The sequence below is a fragment of the Callithrix jacchus genome, chromosome 11, assembly GCF_049354715.1.
Source record: "Callithrix jacchus isolate 240 chromosome 11, calJac240_pri, whole genome shotgun sequence".
Lineage (NCBI taxonomy): Eukaryota > Metazoa > Chordata > Mammalia > Primates > Cebidae > Callithrix > Callithrix jacchus.
This window is the reverse complement of record NC_133512.1, coordinates 19453548-19473980: the sequence shown is the minus strand read 5'-3', so window position 1 is coordinate 19473980 and position 20433 is coordinate 19453548.

The window sequence follows — 20433 nt, the reverse complement described above, 5'->3', positions numbered from 1 at the left end:
TGAAGAGAAACTGTTAGAACTGATTACTCACTTCAGCAAAGTAGCAAGAAACAAAGTCACATGCAAAAATCAGGTTCATTTATACACACTAGCAATGAACAATCTACAAAACAATTAAGAAAACAATTCCATTTTGATAACATCAAAAAGAATAAAATCCTGTGAAATTAGCTTAACCTTGGAAATAAAAGTCTTGTACAATGAAAACTACCAAACACTGCCAACAGAAATTAAAGAAGAGATATATAAATGAAAACACATCTTATTTTCATGGTTTGGAAGACTTAACATTGTTAAAATGTCAATATTGCCCAAAGCATTATATAGATTCGATGCAATCCCTATCAAAATCCCAATGATGATTGTCAAAGGTTTAGAAAAATCTATTATAATATTTATACGAAATGTTAGGAGACCCTGAAGAGCCAAACAAGTATTGAAAAGTAAAGAAACTTAAAGACTTACGTTTCCTGATTCCAAAACTTATTACGAATCTAGAGTAATGAAAAGAGTGTAGGACCAGTACAAAGACAGACATACAGACTAGCAGAATAGGTTAGAGAACCAAGAAATATGGGATTAAATAATTTTCAACAAGAATGCCAAGACTGTTCAGCAAAGAAAGGTCAATATTTTCAACAAATTGTGCAGGAGAACTTGATATGTGCATACCAGAAAATGAAGTTGAACATTTATCTAACAAACCATATAAAAAGATTAAGTCAAAATGGATAAGAGTCTAAACATATGAACTAAACTATGAAAGTCTTAGAACAGGGTGTCCAATCTTTTGGGTTCCCTGGGCCACATTGGAAGAAAAAGTATTGCCTTTGGCCACACATAAAATACACTAACACCAGCAATAGCTGATGAGCAAAAAACAAAACTGCAAAAAAATCTCACAATGTTTTTAGAAAGTTTACGAATTTATGTGGGGTCACATTCAAAGCCATCTTGGGCTGGCAGGATGGACAAGCTTGTCATAGAAGAAAACACAGGGAGAAAGCATCACTACATTGGATTTGGCAATGATTTGTTGGATGTGGCACTCAAGGTACAGGAACAAAAGAAAAAGTATTTGATTTCATGAAAATTAAAAAATTCCGTGCATTATAGGACATTATCATCAGAATAAAAATGCAACCTTTGAAATAGCAAAATGTGTTTTCAAATCATATGTCTGACAAGGGATTAATATTTAGGATATAGAAAGGACTCCTAAAATTCAACAACAGCAACAACCACAAAAAACCTGATACAAAAATTGGCAAATTGCTGAATAGACATTTCTTCAGAAAAGGTATATAAATGGCCAATAAGCATATGAAAAGATTCAACCTTACTAATTATTAGGGAAATGCAAATCAAAACCACAATGAGATATCATCTCATACCTATTAGTATGGCTACTATCAAAAAAACCAGAAAATGATAAATGTTGGTGAAGATGTAAGAAATTAGAAAACTTGTGGACCATCAATGAGAATGTAAAATGTTATAGCCACTCTGGAAAACGGTATGGCCATTTTTCAAAAAACTGAAAATTTAATTGCTATATGATCCAGCAATTTCACTTCTGGATATATACTCTGTATTAGTCTGTTTTCATACTTCTATGAAGAACTGCCCAAGGCTGGGCCATTTATAAAGGAAAGAGGTTTAATTGACTCCTACTTCCACATTGCTGGGGAGGCCTCAGGAAACTTACAGTCATGGCAGAAGGCAAACGAGAAGGGGGCACTTTTTTCACAGAGTGAGAGGGCAAAGTGAGTGCCCTCAGGGGAAATGCCAGATGCTTGTAAAACCATCAGATTCCTTGAGACTCACTCACTATCACAAGAACAGCTTGAAGGAAACCATGTCCATGATCTGATTACTTCCACCTGGTCCCACCTTTGACAGGGGATTATGGAGATTACATTTCAAGATGAGATTTAGGGTGAGGACACAGTCAAACCATATCATACTCCAAAGAGCCTTAAGCAAGGTTTCCAAAAGATATTCGCATACCAGTGTTCATAGTAAGATTACTCATAAGAGCTAAAGCATGGGAGCCACCCAAGTGTCCATGACAGATGAAGAATAAGCAAAATGTGTTGTATGAATACAATGGAATAATATTCATCCTTTAAAATGAAGGGATTTAACATACCCTATAACAAGCTTGTTCAACCTGTGGCCCAGGATGGCTTTGAATGGGGCCCACCACAAATTCATAACCTTTCTTAAAACATTATGAGATTTTTTGTATATGTGATTTTTTTCTCCTTTTTAGCTATTGTTAGTGTATTTTATGTGAGGCCCAAGAAAATTCTTCTTTCAATGTGGCCCAGGGAAGCCAGAACACTGGACACCCCTGTCCTATAACATGGATGAACTTTGAGGACATTACATTAAGTGAAATAAGTCAGTTACAAAAAAAACAAATATGGAATGCTTCTCTTTATGAGATAGAGTAGCTAAAGTCATAGAGACCGAAAGTAGAATGGGGATTGTCAGGGACTGGGGGCGGCGGGGGGGCAAATGGGGGGGTTATTGCCTAATGCCTTCAGAGTTTCATTTGTGCAAAATGAAAAGAGCTCTGGAGGTGAATGTATGTTAGTTGTATAACAGTGTGAAGGAACTCAATATCACTGAACTGTATACTTTAAAATGGTTAAGGTTGCAAATGTTAAATTGTGTTTATTTTATCACAATAAAAAATAGAGGCTGGGTGCGGTGGCTCACGCCTATAATCCCAGCACTTTGGGAGGCCGAGGTGGGTGGATCACGAGATCAAGAGATTGAGACCATCCTGGTCAACACGGTGAACCCCCATCTCTACTAAAAATACAAAAATTAGCTGGGCGTGGTGGCGCACACCCGTTGTCCCAGCTACTAGGGAGGATGAGGCAGGAGAATTGCTTGAACCCAGGCAGAGGTTGCGGTGAGCCGAGATCGTGCCATTGCACGCCAGCCTGGGTAACAAGAGCGAAACTCTGTCTCAAAAAAAAAGAAAAGAAAGAAAAGAAAAGAAAAGAAAAGAAAAGAAAAGAAAAGAAAAGAAAAGAAAAGAAAAGAAAAGAAAAAGAAAAATACCAAAGCTATGGTATTAATATAAAACTGGATAGATATTAATATTAATATATAACATAAATATCTATCTATTTGATTCTGGGGATTGAATAAATGTTACCGATAATACAACGAAGTAAAATGAGAAAAAATATTGATAAATTAACTACGAAAAATATTTTATTTTGCATATCAAAGTGTACATATTCTTTGTTTAAAAAGAGATTTATAAATAAGTAAGAAACAATACAAATAATTAGCAAAGAAAATTCACTGGTATTTCATAGACAATAAAAAGATTATTAGTTGAACAAACAGAATATGCTAGATATATATATTATCTGGGCAATAACATAAATACAAATTATAATTAAATATTGCTATTTTAGCTGAAAACAGTAATTTGGGAACCAATGAAAAAATGCAAGGTTATTAAAGGCTTAGACAATCTAGGACTAATTGCTGTGAATTAAATTTACCAAACCTTCATTAAAGCAGTTGCATTTTATGTCAAAAGTCTTTAAATTTGACTTGCCCTTGACCATTCAATTATATTCCAAAGATTATAAGCCAAATAAATATTTAAAGATTTGTCTGCCACTTACATGCACAAATGTTTAGTGCAACCCTTTCACAACAGCAAATACTTGAAAACTCCTGAATGTCAGTTGATCAGGCTTGAAAAAGAAATCATGCTACTGCTTTGTAATATATCATCTACTCTTTACAACTAATGTTTCTAATCATAGCATTTATATGGCCTGAAATTCAGAACTAAGCAAAAAAATGCTGTTTTGAAGCAGTATTTGAGTAGGTCCCATTTTAAAACTGCTATATAGATGCAAACAGAGTATGCAGGCATTCGTTGACATTGGGATTCTCCAGATATTGAGATTGTGTTATTCATGTTTCTTGCTTTTGCTCATGTTTACCTTGAAATTATATTTATCATTACAAAATTGTCATTTCATAAGAAAATTTTTATAATGGAAAATAAATTAAACTAGGGTAGATTTCACTTCCCAAAATATCATATGAAATTTAACTGTATTACGGTTGCTTTCTTTGCTGCTGGTATTAGTCTTAGAAGCAGTGCTGTTTCACAATGTTATTCTTATGTTGTATTTATGTTAACTAATCTTTGAAGATATAATTGTTTTTAATATATTGTTTCTCTAAATGATTGTTTTGGAAATAATTCTCAAAGTGGAAGGAAATTTCAACCTTCTTTTTTTTTTTTTGAGACAGAGTCTCCAGCCCAGGCTGGAATGCAGTGGCACAATATAGGCTCACTGCAACCTCTGCCTCCTGAGTTCAAGCAACTGTCCTGTCTCAGCCTCCTGGATTCAAGCAATAGTCCTGTCTCAGCCACCGAAGTAGCTGGGACTTCAGGCACCTGCCCCAATGCCCAGCTAATTTTTTGTATTTTTAGTAGAGATGGAGATTTCACCGTATTAGCCAGGTTGGTCTCCATCTCCTGACCTTATGATCCACCCACCTCGACCTCCCAAAGTGCTGAGATTATAGGCGTGACCCACTGCACCTGACCTCAACATTCTTGTGATGGTATCAAGATGCATCTTAAATTTTACAAAATTTAATGCCAGTGTGTGTATTCTGACCAGACTTATCGTGTTTGTCTGTCACTGTTCTAATCGAGACAGCTATTTGGCAGCTGTCTCATAATTCATTAGATTGCTTCAGGTGAAGGTAAAGGAAAGCCTTAAAATTTAATATTGACTCTTAGTTAGCTCTTACTAATATGTTTTAAATTAGTGTGAAATAAAAGGATCTGGTTATCTTATAAATGCTATTTTTATATTCAATATTATAAATGTAATTGGAAATATAAGGTTATATAGTGTAATATAAAAAAATGAAATAGAGTCAGAAAATATTTTCAAGAGTTTAATGTTACCTAAACTTTCTTCTATGGAACACTAATTTTGAGGAAGGCTAATACGTTATATTAGAGATCGAAGAGACACGTGTTTTTGTTATATATTCTCTGAAAACAAACTACCCAAAATCTCAGTGGCTGAAACAGCAGGTATTTTATGGTATTTCTTGATTTCATGGATCAGGCATTTGGACAGTGTTCTACAGGCTGATTCCTTTGTTCCAAGTGATGTCAACTGAAGTCACTCATGAGTATCAATGAGAGAACAATGATGGGATTGCTTCAGTCACAGGCTTAGCACCTTCGCTTGAGAACTCTAACGCTGGGTTCAGTAGGAACCGTCCCTCAGAACACCTACATGTGGCTTCTCTAGCAGGGAGCCTCAGACTTCTGTATCTCAGGGATCCCAGGAAGAGGATTCTATGAGTGGTAGTTGTAAGCCATTCCTATGAGAGAACTTCAGATTCTGTTCTTTTGTGACGTATCATTAATCAACAAGTCACCAAGTTTAACTCAGACTCAAAGAGAGAGGAATTCTATTCCCTCTCTTAGTGAGAGAAGCAGCAAGGAATTTGTGGCCATCTTTAATCTATCACACAGATTTCTAGGTCAAAATGTTTCGACCTAGAAAGGTAATTGTGATTTTCATGATTGCAGGTTTGTTAGACATATTAACTCATGTGTAAGACATTGGAATTAAGTGGCCTTTGGGGTTTGCAACTTACCTAGACTTCTTTGAGAAAAATATGTTTTCCTGAAATCTTTTCTGGAATGTCTTGTGCTTTCTTAAGGGTACATTTCTAAGTACTATTAGTCACTGACGCTTGTTCTTTACACAGATGTTCATTTAGTTTCTATTACCAGGTTATTTGTCCATTAATTTATAATAACTTACAAATGTAATAAATTAGTTTTTAAGAATTGGTTTTTAAACAGCAAGTTTAAATATAATTTACATATTGTAAATTTACCCATTTAAAGTGTCATTCACCCATTTAAACCAACTCTATGGATTTTAATATATTCACAAATATGTACAACAGTGACCACAATTTTAGAATAGATTGTTATCTTAAAAAAAACACCATTATACTCTTTAGCCATCACACTCCTGTCACGTCTCCTCCTCAACCCTAAGAAACTAATAATCTATGTTCTGTCTCGATGAATTTCCCTGTTCTGGATATTTCCTATGAGTTGATTCATATACCATATGGCTTCTCTCATTAAGCATAATGTTCTCAAGGTTTGTCCATGTGGTTGCATATATCAGTATTTCATTCATGTCAATGAGCAAATAGTAATGCATTGTATAAATATAGCACATTTTTCATTCATTTTTTCACTGATGGAAAATTGCATTGTTTCCAGTTTTCAGTCATTATAAATAATGCTGCTATAAGCAGTCACATATTCCAGGGGTATCCATCCAATCTTTTTGTTTCCCTGGGCTACACTGGAAGAAGAAGAATTGTCTTAGGCCACACATAACATACACTAACAATAGCTGATGAACAAAGATTGCACAAAAATCTCATGTTTCAAGAAAGTTTACAAATTTCTGTTGGGCTGCATTCAAAGCCATCCTGGGCCATGTGTAGACCTTGGACTGAGGTTTGGCAAGCTTGACATAGACGTTTTTGAGTGAATGTATGTTATCATTTCTCTTGGGTATGTACCTAAGGGTACATTTGCTGGTTCACATGGTGGCCATTTATTTCATTGTTTAAGAAACTCCAGACTGTTTTTCAAAGTGGTTGCACCATTTTACATACCCATCAACAGTATACAAGTATCCTGATTTCCCTAAATTCTCACCAAAACTTGTTATCTGACATTTAGATTCTAGCCATCTTAATGAGTATCAAGTGGTATTTTATTATTGTTCGGATTTGCATTTTTGTAACTCATGATATCAAACATTATTTCATTGCATATCTTCATTGGCGTATTTTCTTGGAAAAAATTTATTTAGCTATTTGTCTGTTTCTTGAATTGGATAACCTTTTATTATTTTTCATATATTCTAGATGCAACACCCCTATAAGATATATAATTTGTAAATATTTTCTACCATTTAGTGAGTCGTGTTCTCACTTTCTTGATGTCCTGTGAGACACAAAAGTTTTAATTTTGATGAAGTCCAATTTACCTATTTTAGTCTCTTACTACTTACGATTTTGCTGTCATGTCTAAGAATCCTTTATCAAATCCAAAGTCATAAAGATTTATGTATGTTTTCTTCTAAAAGTTTTATATTTTTAGCTCCCACATTTAGGTCTTTAACACAGTTTTACTTAATTTTGTATATACTGAGATACAAGGGCCCAAATTTATTATTTTTTCTGCTGTCTATTCAATTGAGCCAGTACCATTTATTGAAAGGGCTCCTCCTGCCTTCACTGAATGGTTTTGGCAGCCTGCAGAAAATCAGTTGACCATGGATGGTTGAGTTTACATCTAGACTCTCCATTCTATTCCATTTATCTACATGTATTCTTGTAGCAGTACCACACTGTCTTGCTTACTGTTGCTTTGCAGTAAGATTTGAGATCAGGAACTGTGAGACCTCTTATTTTGTTCTTCATTTTTATAATTGTTTTGGCTGTTCTGAGTTCCTTCAATTCCATATGAATCATGGAATCAGCTCATCAATTTTTACAAACAAGTCGGCTAGGATTCTGATAGGGTCTGTTGAATTTGAAGATCATTGAGGGAGAATTGCACTGAAGCTCTCCATGCTCTGTTCAAATTAAATTGCTTTCTTTGTGAGTAATTCATGGCTGGCTTCTCCTCCTGGGTGACATCTCTGAACTGGAGCTCTGGAGCTGGGGATTCTTTCTGAGTGACACTTTGCTCTGGGAGCTCAGCACTTGGTGAAGAAGGTAGGAGGGATACCAAGCAGCATAAGGCTATCTCAACTTCCAAGGAACTACTACTCCCTTATGAGATCAGAAAGCGCTGTCAGGGCCCAGTATTCTCAGCAGTGTGGACTGGGCAAAAGAATGGTATCCCCCTCTCCATGCATTTGCCCAGGGCTTGCCTCAATAACTGAGGGTAGGATGTGAAACACTGAAATTCCGCTATTTCAGGGAGAAAAGGTCTGAAAGTGGGAGGTAGTAGAGGAAGCCCTGGGTGCTTAGCTGCCACAATCCAGACTGAAGTCTCCCGTTCAGGAACTGGGAGGGGTGAGGAAAGGAGTGTTTTTGTTCATATACCACGGATTCTACCTTTCTTACCGAATTTTATAGATTTTATTGAGTAAATATTTTTTATTTGCTGTCTGCTCTTAGGATTGTTTCAAGATGCTTTAAATTGTTTTTTTCCCTCTGCTCCCTGTCCTCCTCTCCTCCTCCCCTCCCTCCCTCCCTCCCTCCCTTCCTTCCTTCCTTCCTTCCTTCTCTTTTTCTCTTTTCACCAGATTCACCAGGGAGTGGGTCAACAAAGCTGCTCACACCGTAATGCCAGAAGAAAATCTGAGAATCCGGGTGATTTCATTTTACAAGGGCACTGTCTACACTCCTGAAGATGAGAAGTCCTGAACACGGAAAAGACATTGAGGCAGTGGACTCGAAGGCCTTCTCGCCTGTAGGGAGTATAGACTCCGGGATGGAATGGGAATGGACCCTCCCCACAGTCCCTGAACTGCCCACCCTGTTGTGACCACACCCACTCCTAATAGGGTCAGTTCCAGTTTCCTCCCAATGTAATTAGACTTTTTTACCCGAACTTGTTTTTTTAAAAAAATAGATGAACAGCCCATTAAATGGAAAACCACCTTTATTTACAGGGAAGGGATATAAATGTGTGACATGCCTAGACATAAGTAATAAAGTTTCCAAATTTAGGTTTTATAAAGGAACTTTGCAGTAGTTCATGATTTTTATAACAAGATGCTTTTGAGTCTATCATAAATTCCTTTTATTCATTTTCACCTGCAAAATACTCTCAGCTTCCCCACATTATTATGTGTCATGATACCAAATTGTATAGATCATGAAGAAAAAGGAAAGCTCTCTAATGAATTCCTCCATGGATTTGATTACAAACTGTGATTTCTTAATATATTCTTTTCTGCAGAAAAACTTGTCAAGTTAAAAATAACTGAGCCTTACATTATGTTCTTCTATTAATATGAACCCAAAATAAGTTATATCGTTTTACAGTCAAACTAAAGAAAAAATGAATCTGACATCAAATATGTGGGAAAAACATTGAGCTTTTTAAATGACACTCCTTTTGTTTCAGAAAGTAGCCAAATATTTGAAATCCAATATTAAACTACTTGTGAAAAATCTTCAGGCAATCAGGAAATAAATACAAAAATTACATAAAAATTACTGGAGGTAAATAATATTTTTATTGTAGTTTTACAATAGGCTATATTTGCTATACAAAACCTGACCATATAAAATGTTAAACTTTTACCTCTGGAGCCAAAAAGATGGCAGTTTAACATGGTTGTTCATGCAATGATTTTATGCATTTATATAAAGTTTTATGTGAAGAGTCTTAACCACAAACGTATATAACAATTTAAAATATGTACTCGACCAATAAATTATGTTTCAGATTCAAAAGATCTAAAGCAATCCAGAGAACGAGAGAATATTTGCAAATCAAATACCCGATTAGAGATTAATATTCTGAATATATAGAGAATCCCTAAAACTCAACAACAAAAGACCCAACATCACTCAAAAATAGGAAAAGAATTTAAATGGACATTTCACAGAAGATAATAGACAAGCACATAAAAGGGTGCTTAACATCACTAATTATTAGGGAAGTACAAATAAAAGCCACAATGAAATACCATTTCACACCCATTAGGAGGGCTATTATCAAAATGAACGCATGAACAAACAAATAGAAAATACCTGTTGGTGAGAACTTGAAGAAATTGAACCCTTGTGCATTGCTAGTAGATATGCCAAATGACACAGCTACTATAAAAAAGAGTGTAATGGTTCCATAAAAAGTTAAAAATGTGGTCCAGCAATTCCACTTTTGGGTGTATACCGAAACAAATGAAAGCAGGGGTTCAAAGACATATTGTACATTATGTTCATAGCAGCATTATTCACAATAGCCAAAAGACAAATGCAGCTCAAGTGTCCATCAGTGGAGGAATAAATAAGCAAAATTATGTGTGTGTATATATATGTATACATACGCAGACATACATATATGTCTGTACACATATATCCATATGTGTGTATACATATATAAATATATTGATATATACACAGACATATATACACACACACATATGCATATACTTGAGGCAGAAGAATAGGGTCTGGAGGCAGGGGACTTAAGGCCAATTCATGCTGAAACAGGGAAATCACCAAGGTCTGGGTCCAGGGAATCTAAGCCAATTACTGCAAACTTCCTAAAGCTAATCCAAAAAGAAAAATGTGTCTCCCCATGCTGAGTAACAAAGGATCAAAGGCTAATCTTGCTACAGCCCTCCCTTGCCACCAAGTCTCAAAGGGAAAGAGAAGGTGCCATGGATTGGCTGCAGGCCAAGCAGGGACCGTCCTTCATCTGCACAGGGCACCACTTCACCCCAGCCTTAAATTAGCTGCAGACCAAATCCTTCATCCACATAAGAGGCAGCTGATCATAACCTCAAAGGGAGTACTTAAGACCCAGAAAACTTTGTAACTTGGCCCTTGAGCTGATTGCAAGGGCCAACTCTCACCCTGTGGAGTGCTTTCTCACTTTAATAAATCCCACTTTCAGTGGTTTGTTCCTGCATTTCATTCCTCTGCTACTTTTTTTGTGCATTTTGCTCAATTCTTTTTTCAAAACACCAAGGACCTGGACAACTCATAGTCAAGCCCTAGCAACATATTTATGCATATACGCATATATGTATATGTATATATGTGTGTGAGTATATATATACATTTTTTGCTTGTGCATATGTATTTATGTATACATGTATATGTCTATACATACCTAATTTTGCTTATTGATTATAAGCAAAATTATAATTTTAAAAATACATATATATTATATATAGCTAAAGGAAGGAAATTCTGACATATGTTATAGCATGGTCAAGGCATGAAGGCATTATATCAGGTTGTATTAGGATTCTCTGGAGCGACAGAGCTAATAGGATAGATAGACATATATTTGAAGCGTGGTTTACTAAGTATTAACTTACATGATCATAAGGTCCCACAACAGGCCATCTGCAAGCTGAGGAGGAAGGAGAGCCACTCTGAGTCCCAAAACTGAAGAACCTGGAGTCCAATGTTGGAGGGCAGGGAGAAAGCTGTGGACTGGGAAGCTAAGCCAGTGTAATTTTTCACATTTTTCTGCCTGCTTTATATTCACTGGCAGCTGACTAGATGGTTCCCTTCCAGAGTAAGAGTGGATCTGTCTGCCCCAGTCCACTGAGTCGAATGTTAATCTCCTTTGGCAACACCTTCACAGACACATCCAGATTCCATACTTTCTATCCTTCGATCCAATCAAGTTGACACTCAGTATCAACCATCACATAAATGAAACAAGCCAGTCACAGAAGTACTTGTACTGTGTGTTTTCACTAATACAAGGTACTCAGAGTAGTCAAATTCATATACACAGGCTGGTTGCCAGGGGCCGGCATGAGGGGAGAATGCGTAGTTATTGTTTAGTGAATATAGAGCTTCAGTATTGTAAAGATGAAAAAGTTCTGTGGCTAGATGGTGGCAGTAATTGCTCAACAAAGTAAACATACTTAGTGCCCCTGAACTGTACACTTTAAAATGGTTAAAATGTTTAATTTTATGTTATAAATATTTTACCACAATTTCCAAAATAAATTTAAACTCGTTTTATTGGAGATTTTAGCACAAATATCTAAGCAATAAAGTAGCACACAAAACATTAAGATGTAAAAAACCCAATTAAAAAATGAGAGCTACGTGATAGAATGTACATTTTTCTCTGTTGCATACAAATAATATGAAGTTTGGGTCATACATTATATGGTGACATAGTCTGGGTCACAAAGTGTGTCAACACACTTAAAGAATTGAAAACAAATATACAGCACTTTCTCTTACACAATAGTATACAGATAAAATCAATAACATATAAATAAAAAAGCACTTTAAATCTTTTCTTTGGAAGTTAAGTGATGTCTTTTAAAATAATCCATGAATCATAAAGGAAATCATGAAGGAAGTTTGAAATCATTTTAAAATTAATGATAAAGAAGTAGTGACTTATCAGTTCCCTAAGCTAAAGGTTTTCTCCGAGAGAATTTTATAGAGTAAAAAAATCTGTGATCTAACTATTGTCGGGGACCAGAATCTGCCACCCCAATATGTGTTTTATTGGTTTGAAGATTGTTGAGCTGAAGGCAATAAGAGGAAACAAATACAGGAACGTTCTCTACACTCTCTCTATTTGCCCCAAATCTGGACATAAAATCCTCTCCCTCCCCTTACTACCAGTGTGAACCAGAGCTCACCACGAGACAGCTTTAGGCCTGTCTGGGTCCAGCTTTTATCTGCCACTTTCTTGCCTTGTCCCAAGTTGCCACCCCTAGACCTCAAAGTTCTTTTCCTTTTTCTTGCCCCTTCTCTAAACATGTCCTGTTCTTTGATGAAGATGCCACGTCAGCTGGAATTAAATGCCACCTTTTTGAACACTTCTCATTCCCTGAGTTTGTCCTAAACTTCTTTTTGTTTTTCTCTTATTAATGTATTTTGTTACATGGGTCCATTTCAGCTGAGAACTCATGAGGGTTGAGGAAAAAAAATATTTTTCTTCTTCTATAGTAACCATTTTTTCTTCCCTTTTTTTGCATTGTACTTTAGGTTTGGGGGTTTAAAAATTAGGAAAACAAATTACGAAATTGACTCCAAGTATCATTTATGAATGAAACTGTGGTATAAATCTGAGAAGAATGTTATAGTCTATTAAAGATACTAAATGTGAAAACAGGCATATATGTTCAAAAATTTCTTAGAATAAAAAGATAATTCCATATTTATATTTGTGCAAATAATGTAAAAATAGCTGTCTTAAATAAACAGTGCAATTAATCAGACATCAAAGAAAACGACTCATTTACTATAAAGCCAACAAAATAAATTGTAAATCTTTCATGAGAAACACTTAAAGATATCAACAAACATGTAGAAAAAACTTGAAAATCAAAAGAAATACTATTTTTGATAAAAGCAAAGCTTCTATAAACAATAGACAAATATTATCACTGAGTAATCTATTAACTTAATATACTCTGGAAAAAAATTCTGGTCCAAGAAAAGCTGATATAAATGTCATATAGAATATTTACAAAAATTATTTGAATAAGAATAAAGAGAGTAGGTCTTCTAAATATATGTATATATCTAAACATATATATATATATAATCACTATATATGTGTAGGGATTGGAACAGTATGCTTTGTATAGCACTACAACAGGCGTGTACAAATCCATCAAAGGAATCGTATTTTACATTTAGTAAATGTATTAGAACAACTATGTGTCAGTATTTTTTTTAAAAAAAGCATTTGACTTTTGTAACACTTTTCATACCAGAGTGAATTCCAGAAAGCTCAAGACTCTAATTTCTGTAATATGTAACTAACTTCATGAGAAAAAAAATAACTCGATAGAAAGTATGAACAAAGAGGAAGAACATATATTCACAGAATGGGAACCATGAATGTCTCTTAAACCTACTTACATGTGTCTAATTATAACGAGGTCTTATTGTAATTATGAGGCACATGTACTTGGCAGACCATTCGCTCACCTACTGTAATTGGCAAATGTCGAAAAGCCTAAGAACACCCTCTGTTGATGGCTGGATAGGCAGTCAATTTTACATCTTTACGTTGGGAACACAATTTGGAACACAAGCTATGAAGGGTGATTTTTATAATAAAAGAACCCATTTACTACAGCTGAGAGACAATTTGCAAATTTTATCTGAAAATTTCTTAAATATACCAATAGGCACAGTGATGTTAGAAAAGAAAATTGGAGTCTACTTTTGGGTATCAAAGTTTCAAATGTACACATCCTTCTCTTCCCTCACATAATTCCAGTTGTAAGCATTCATTTACAAATAAAAATCAAGATCACATGCATAAAGATTACTTTTAGTCATTATGTATAATGAAGAGGTTGGGAATATCATAAATATCTGTCAAATCACTTCATTAAACTATGATATATCCAAATGAAATAATACACAGCCACAGAAAAAAATGAATTTTAAGTAGTCATATAAAGTGACCTCAAAGATATTTATGCAAATAAATAAGCAAAGTGTAGAATAATGTGTAGGGTGATTATATGTACATATTAGTTTAAATATTTTTTTAAATTGTCTGCACAAAACCAATAATCTGTACCCACTGGCTCTCTCTTGAAGGGGGGAAAATGGAGGACTAATTATCTTGTGTTATTCTGTAGTAACAAAGAACTCCGAAACTCAGTGCATCAACACACAAAAACATTGCTTTTATTTTTTTGTACTTTAGGTTCTGGGGCATGTGTGCAGATCATGCAGGATTGTTGCATCGGTGCATACATAAACAGGTGGTTTGCTGCCTCCATTCCCCCTTCATCTATATTCAGCATTTCTCCCCATGTTATCCCTTCACACCCTCCCCACCCCCACTGTCCCTCTCCTAGCCCCCTACAACTGACTCCAGTGTGTGATGCTCCCCTCGCTGAGTCAACGTGTTCTCATTGTTCAACACCAGCCTATGAGTGAGAACATGCGGTGTTTGGTTTTCTGTTCTTGTTAAGTTTGCTATGAACGATGGTATTCAAGATTGCTTCTTTCACATAAAAGTCCACAGTGGGTCCAGGGCAGTTTCCACCATGTAGGCCAATTTAATCTTGTTACTTTTCTGGCTAACTAGGAGGCCTTCTCCACAATCATGCTGGCAGAAAAAAGGCTGTAAAATTTGACAAGTTCTGTCTGCTACTCATGTTGAGAAGGCCGGGTCACCTGGCTTCTGCACCTGGGAGGGGAAGAACAGACCTGGGCAGCACCAGCAATGTCTGCCATGATACTTTTGCACATTTTTTGGTTTGGCCAAGAGAATTTATTTTTTTCTCAAAAGACAAGTATGTAAACACTTAATGAACATATGAATAAATAGAAATGAACAGTCTTTGATTGTACTCACATGCAACTCTACACCCATCTATTCATAGCACTACCCATCATAACAGCAGACAATAGGATCGGGCAATCTATCCTACCACAACTTCAGGGAAGATTCCTGAAGTATCTAGAATTAAAAATAATTACATTGAATGCTGACATTTTAATTAACATAATGTTTTTTATCCCCATAAGACCACCATAATTCCAAATATTATTTCATAATATGATTAATGTCATAAAAGTAATATTTAAAATAATACATACAATTTAAAATAATAATATTTAAAAATAGTACCTATGAGTATTCTACTTCAAAGGGTAAACAAGAAATCAGTAACTAGCAAAGAAAAACGAATTAAAAGAAGACGAAGAAGAGGTAACTCTGCTCTCTACTGTCCACTCTTTGTACCTTTTACACTTTTGACTACAAACTTACCTTAATTATTTTTAAAGACATTAATTGGTAATGAAAATGTGAACTAGTCCCATTATCAGTTGAAAAAAAACAACACTGGGATCAGAAGAAAAAAGAAAAAAAACATAACCTAGTAAAATATGAAAAACACGGAACATTTTATAATTTTTATTGCATGAAATTATATATGAGGTAAAGGATATTTTGAGAAGAAACATAAATTGACCAGGCGCAATGGCTCACGCCTGTAATCCCAGTAGTTTGGAATGACAAGGCGGGCAAATCATGAGGTCAGGAGTTCGAGACCAGCGTGGCCAATATGGTGAAACCCCGTCTTCACTAAAAATACAAATATTAGCAGGACTTGATAGTGGGCACCTGTAGTTCCAGATACTTGGAGAGCTGAGGCAGAAGAATCTCTTAAATCCAAGAAGTGAAGGTTGTAGAGCCGAGATCCTGCCTGGGCGACAGAGTGAAACTCTGTTTCAAAAAAACCATAAATTACATTTATTACAATACTTATGATAAAAATAGAAAGTAGAGACATACTTTTTCCTGTACAGTTAAATATTTTGAATACTTTTTTTTTTTGAGATGGAGTTTTGCTCTTGTTGCCCAGGTTGGAGTGCAATGGTGCCATCTCAGCTCACTGCAACCTCTGCCTCCTGGGTTCAAGCATTCTCCTGCCCCAGCCTCCTGAGCAGCTGGGATTACAGGTGTGCACCACCACGCCCAGCTAATTTTTGTATTTTTAGTAGAGATGGGGTTTCACCATGTTGGCCAGGATTTTCTCAATCTCTTGACCTCGTGATCCACTGGCCTCAGCCTCCCAAAAAGCTGGGATTACAGGGGTGAGCCACCGTGCCTGTCTGGAATACTTTTAATATCAAGCTTTTTCCAACTGTCAAACACAACGACTTCTAGAGTATGAGTGATCACCGCTAATGCAGTTCAAATGCAAGAGACATTTTCAAATATGCTTTCAAACCATATAAAGTTATCATATTCTATATTGGCTTTTCTTTTAAAAGCACTTAAGATATTTTAAATCACTTTTTAAGGCATAAACTTAGAACATATTTCAAACATTTTATATGTGATCACATTTAGAGGTTTTTGTTAACAAAGAAATATATTTCATGCCTAAAAGCATATAACTATCTGGATATGAATCCTCGTTTAATACCTCCACCTAGAACACAAGTTCTTTTTTATCTATGTGTTACTCAGGGAAAAAGAGGGCAATGGGGGTCTTTTTTCTCGGCTCTGGAATGATTTTTTCATTATATCTTTGGTTTTTCTTCCCTGATCCAAAAAAGCAGATTTGCTCAACTGTGATTTTGAAAATAAAATTTTACCAAAGTGTCACAGACTTAAAGTACACAAATCATAAGTGTACAGTGTGATATATTTTACCAAGTGAGCCCAGCTCCAGGATATCAGTACCCAGATCAGGAGATAGACTATGACTCCCCAGCCCCTCAACCCTCCCTGGCACTCACCCTTCATGTGCAATATGAGGCTCTAGGTGCCCTGGGTGCAGCTGCCGCCCTCCACCCGCTGCTCAGCTCACGCCCCTGGCTGCTGTCAGCACTAGCCTCTCTGTGTACTGCCACATCATTGCTGGGGTTTCGCCAAGGATGGTATGCATGCCACAGTCCCAATGGGGATTTTTAACTCCTTTATTTCATTACTAGTTCCTCAAAATCTGGCTGAAATCATAATTGTATCTTTCTGCCTCATATTTCACTCCAACTTATCTTCTGATGATGACTCTGTGCTTCTATTTCATACAGTTAAAATCTCCTTGCATTTTCTTAAGGCTGACAGCTTCCTAGAATTTTATTATCATTCCTCTAAAATTTAGATATCCTTATAACCTGGAACGATATACTAACCTTTAGAATAAAATTTCTTTTGGGTTTCTACCGTGTTTTCTTCCTGGCTCCCCTCAAGACTGTTGCACCACTCCCTGGAAAGAGTTTATGCAGACCAGATGATTTCCAACAGACGCAATGCTGGCTGTGCACACGTTAGTGTTTTTCTCCTCTTGCCAGACAGAGGCCTTCACGGAAGTCTGCTGTGCACCGCCTTAAATCTGTTCTCCATATCTAACAGCCTTTCATTTACTAGAACTCCACGGGGTTGATTCCTCCTGTCTTGACTGCCTGCTTCCCTAACAGTGCAGATTGATGTCATACGTGAAAACCTGCAAGCCCTCCTGTGGGATGTTGACAGACTTCCTCTTCTTCCGCCGTCGTTTTATTTCTAGCAAATTTACCTCCCAGCCTATAATAATATTTCTTTTCTACCTCTTATCTCTCTACTTTCTGGTTTCAGGTATTCAGAGATTTGAGTTTCTCGGAAGGAGAAACATAATGTATATATGTGCATGTATAGTGTGTGTGTGTATATATATCTATATATATGTGCATACATACATATATACACATGCATATATATGTATCTGTACACATATATACATATATATGTATGTACATATATATGTGTATATATATGTATGTATGTATATATAGGTATGTGTGTATATATATCTATATATGTGCAACATACATACATATATACACACGCATATATATGTATATATACACATATATACTTATATATATGTACGTACATATATATGTATATATATGTATGTGTGTGTGTATATATATACACACATGTATATATATGTATGTATGCATTTGTTCCCTATGGAAATGATACCTGGGTAACTTGGCCAACTGTGTGACTCTGACTAAACCTGTTTTTCCTCCTCATGTTCAGCCACATTTGCCGGATATTGGGAGATGGCACTGCTCTCACTCTGAAACCTCAATCTCAATGGGTCCAAGATGTCAGTGCTGCTGGAATTTTGGACGGGTCATTCAACTCATTCATTTGCTGTCTCTAGAATGGGGATAGTAATTAGCATATCTACCTCAAGGCCTGTGGTCAAGATTAAACTTAATAACTCAAAAAAATATTTAAGAGACTAGATAGCAATAAGTCAATACCCACTAAAAGTTGTTGTTTTTGTTCGCGGTGGTAAAAATTTCCTGACTCATTCTAATACAAGGCTTTTCATTTTCCCTTAGTGCTTGAATCCCTGAATGACCCAGAAAAACAAAAATGTCGGTCACCTCTTTGGAGCTGGCTATAGCTGTGGTCCCAGTGTCTGTGTTCCCCCAAAGGCATGCATTGAAACTTGATCCCCAGCATGATGATATTAGAGGTGATCAGGCCATCAGGGCTCTGCTCTCATGAAGGGGACTCAGTACTTTTATAAATGAGACCCCACGTTACTGGCTCCCCTTCCTCCCACCCCTTTCTCCATGTGAGGATGCAGAGAGACTGCACCATCTGTGAACTGGAGAATGAGCCCTCACCAGAGACTGAATCTGCCAGTCCCTTGATTTTGAACTTTCCAGCATCCAGAACTGTGAACGAGAAGGATGTGTTGTTTATAAGCCACTCAGTTTATGACAAATTTGTCTTAGTAGCCCAAATGGATTAAAACAGTATGTGATTAAATTCTGGCCAATTATATCATGTGCATAGAAATAATACATGAGAGCTATACTCCAGTTTGAGTGACAAAGTGAGACTTCAAAATAAATAAACAAATAAATAAAAAAAAATAAATAGTCTGATGACTCAGTATTCTTTAACCCCATTTCAGCCTTCTCTACTCTAGTACGAGCCCATGTAACTTCAATGAACTTGGCATGTGCAAGTACATAAACACATGCAACACAGAACTCATGATTTCCTTTTGTGTTCCCAACTCTAGGGTTGTTCTAGGTCCCCTATCCTAGTTTATGGCATTCCATCATCCTCAAGAAACTAGAAATCTAGGAATCCATACTAACAGCACCTAATTCTCTATATTTGAGAAGATACTTTATGAAGTCTGTTGATTCTATATACAAAACATCCTCACCTTCTCCACAATTATTCACAAGTTACCATGAATTACAACGATCGTGAATTGCCCTCCAGATCTCTGTTCTTCCTGTTCATAATCCTATCCTCCACAGTGCAGTTAGTTGACATTTGTAATAAGGAAATGCCTTTCCAAGGTTCACAAGATAGACAAGTACCATCATCCTAGGCTGCCCCACCCTGTCCACCCTGCATTCTCTGGCGCCCCACTCTCGGTCTGGCTCACCAGGTGCCCTGCTTTGCCTTACCCTCCCACGCCTGAACCTACCGGCCTCTTTGTTCCCAGAAAATGTCATACTTCTTGTAATTATGTTTGTATTGCAACTGTTGACTCTCCCTATGGGGAATCTTTCCAGTTATTACTATGGAAATGTGTTGAAATACAGAAAAAATCCAAAATGAACAAATACAGCCTGCATATAGGAATGAAGGGACAGGAGAGTGGGAGCCACCTGCCAAAGAGAACACAGGAGAACACTGAGGTTCCCATGCTGAAGAAATGGATCAATCTATTCTGGTAGGAATATAAATGCTGGATGGTAAACGGGCTCCCAAGAGCAAAACCCTTGTGCTCTTTGGCAAGGTGGCATTGAAATTCATAAGCAAGTCATGCCCATATTCATGGGGGTCTCAGGGGGTTTTCTCAGTGAAGACCTAGCACAACACAAATCTATGTACCCAGAGGCAAAAGCAAGAACTGTGACCTGTATAAATACATAAACAAAGACAAGCAATTACATGAGCAAAGTCAGCAGGTGAATGAGAAAGACCAAATCAATAGATGATAGTGGAGATCAATCGAAAAATCAAAGAGGAGAGAAGCAATTTATGGGAGACTTGATATTGTTCATCTCTGGGGCCCACAAGGTACCTGGGGAACCATGCAGTCACAAGCCCAGGCTTGGACAGAATTGTGCCAGGAATAAGTAGGATTTTTCTGACAACAATATGCTAAAAATAGAGTTTAT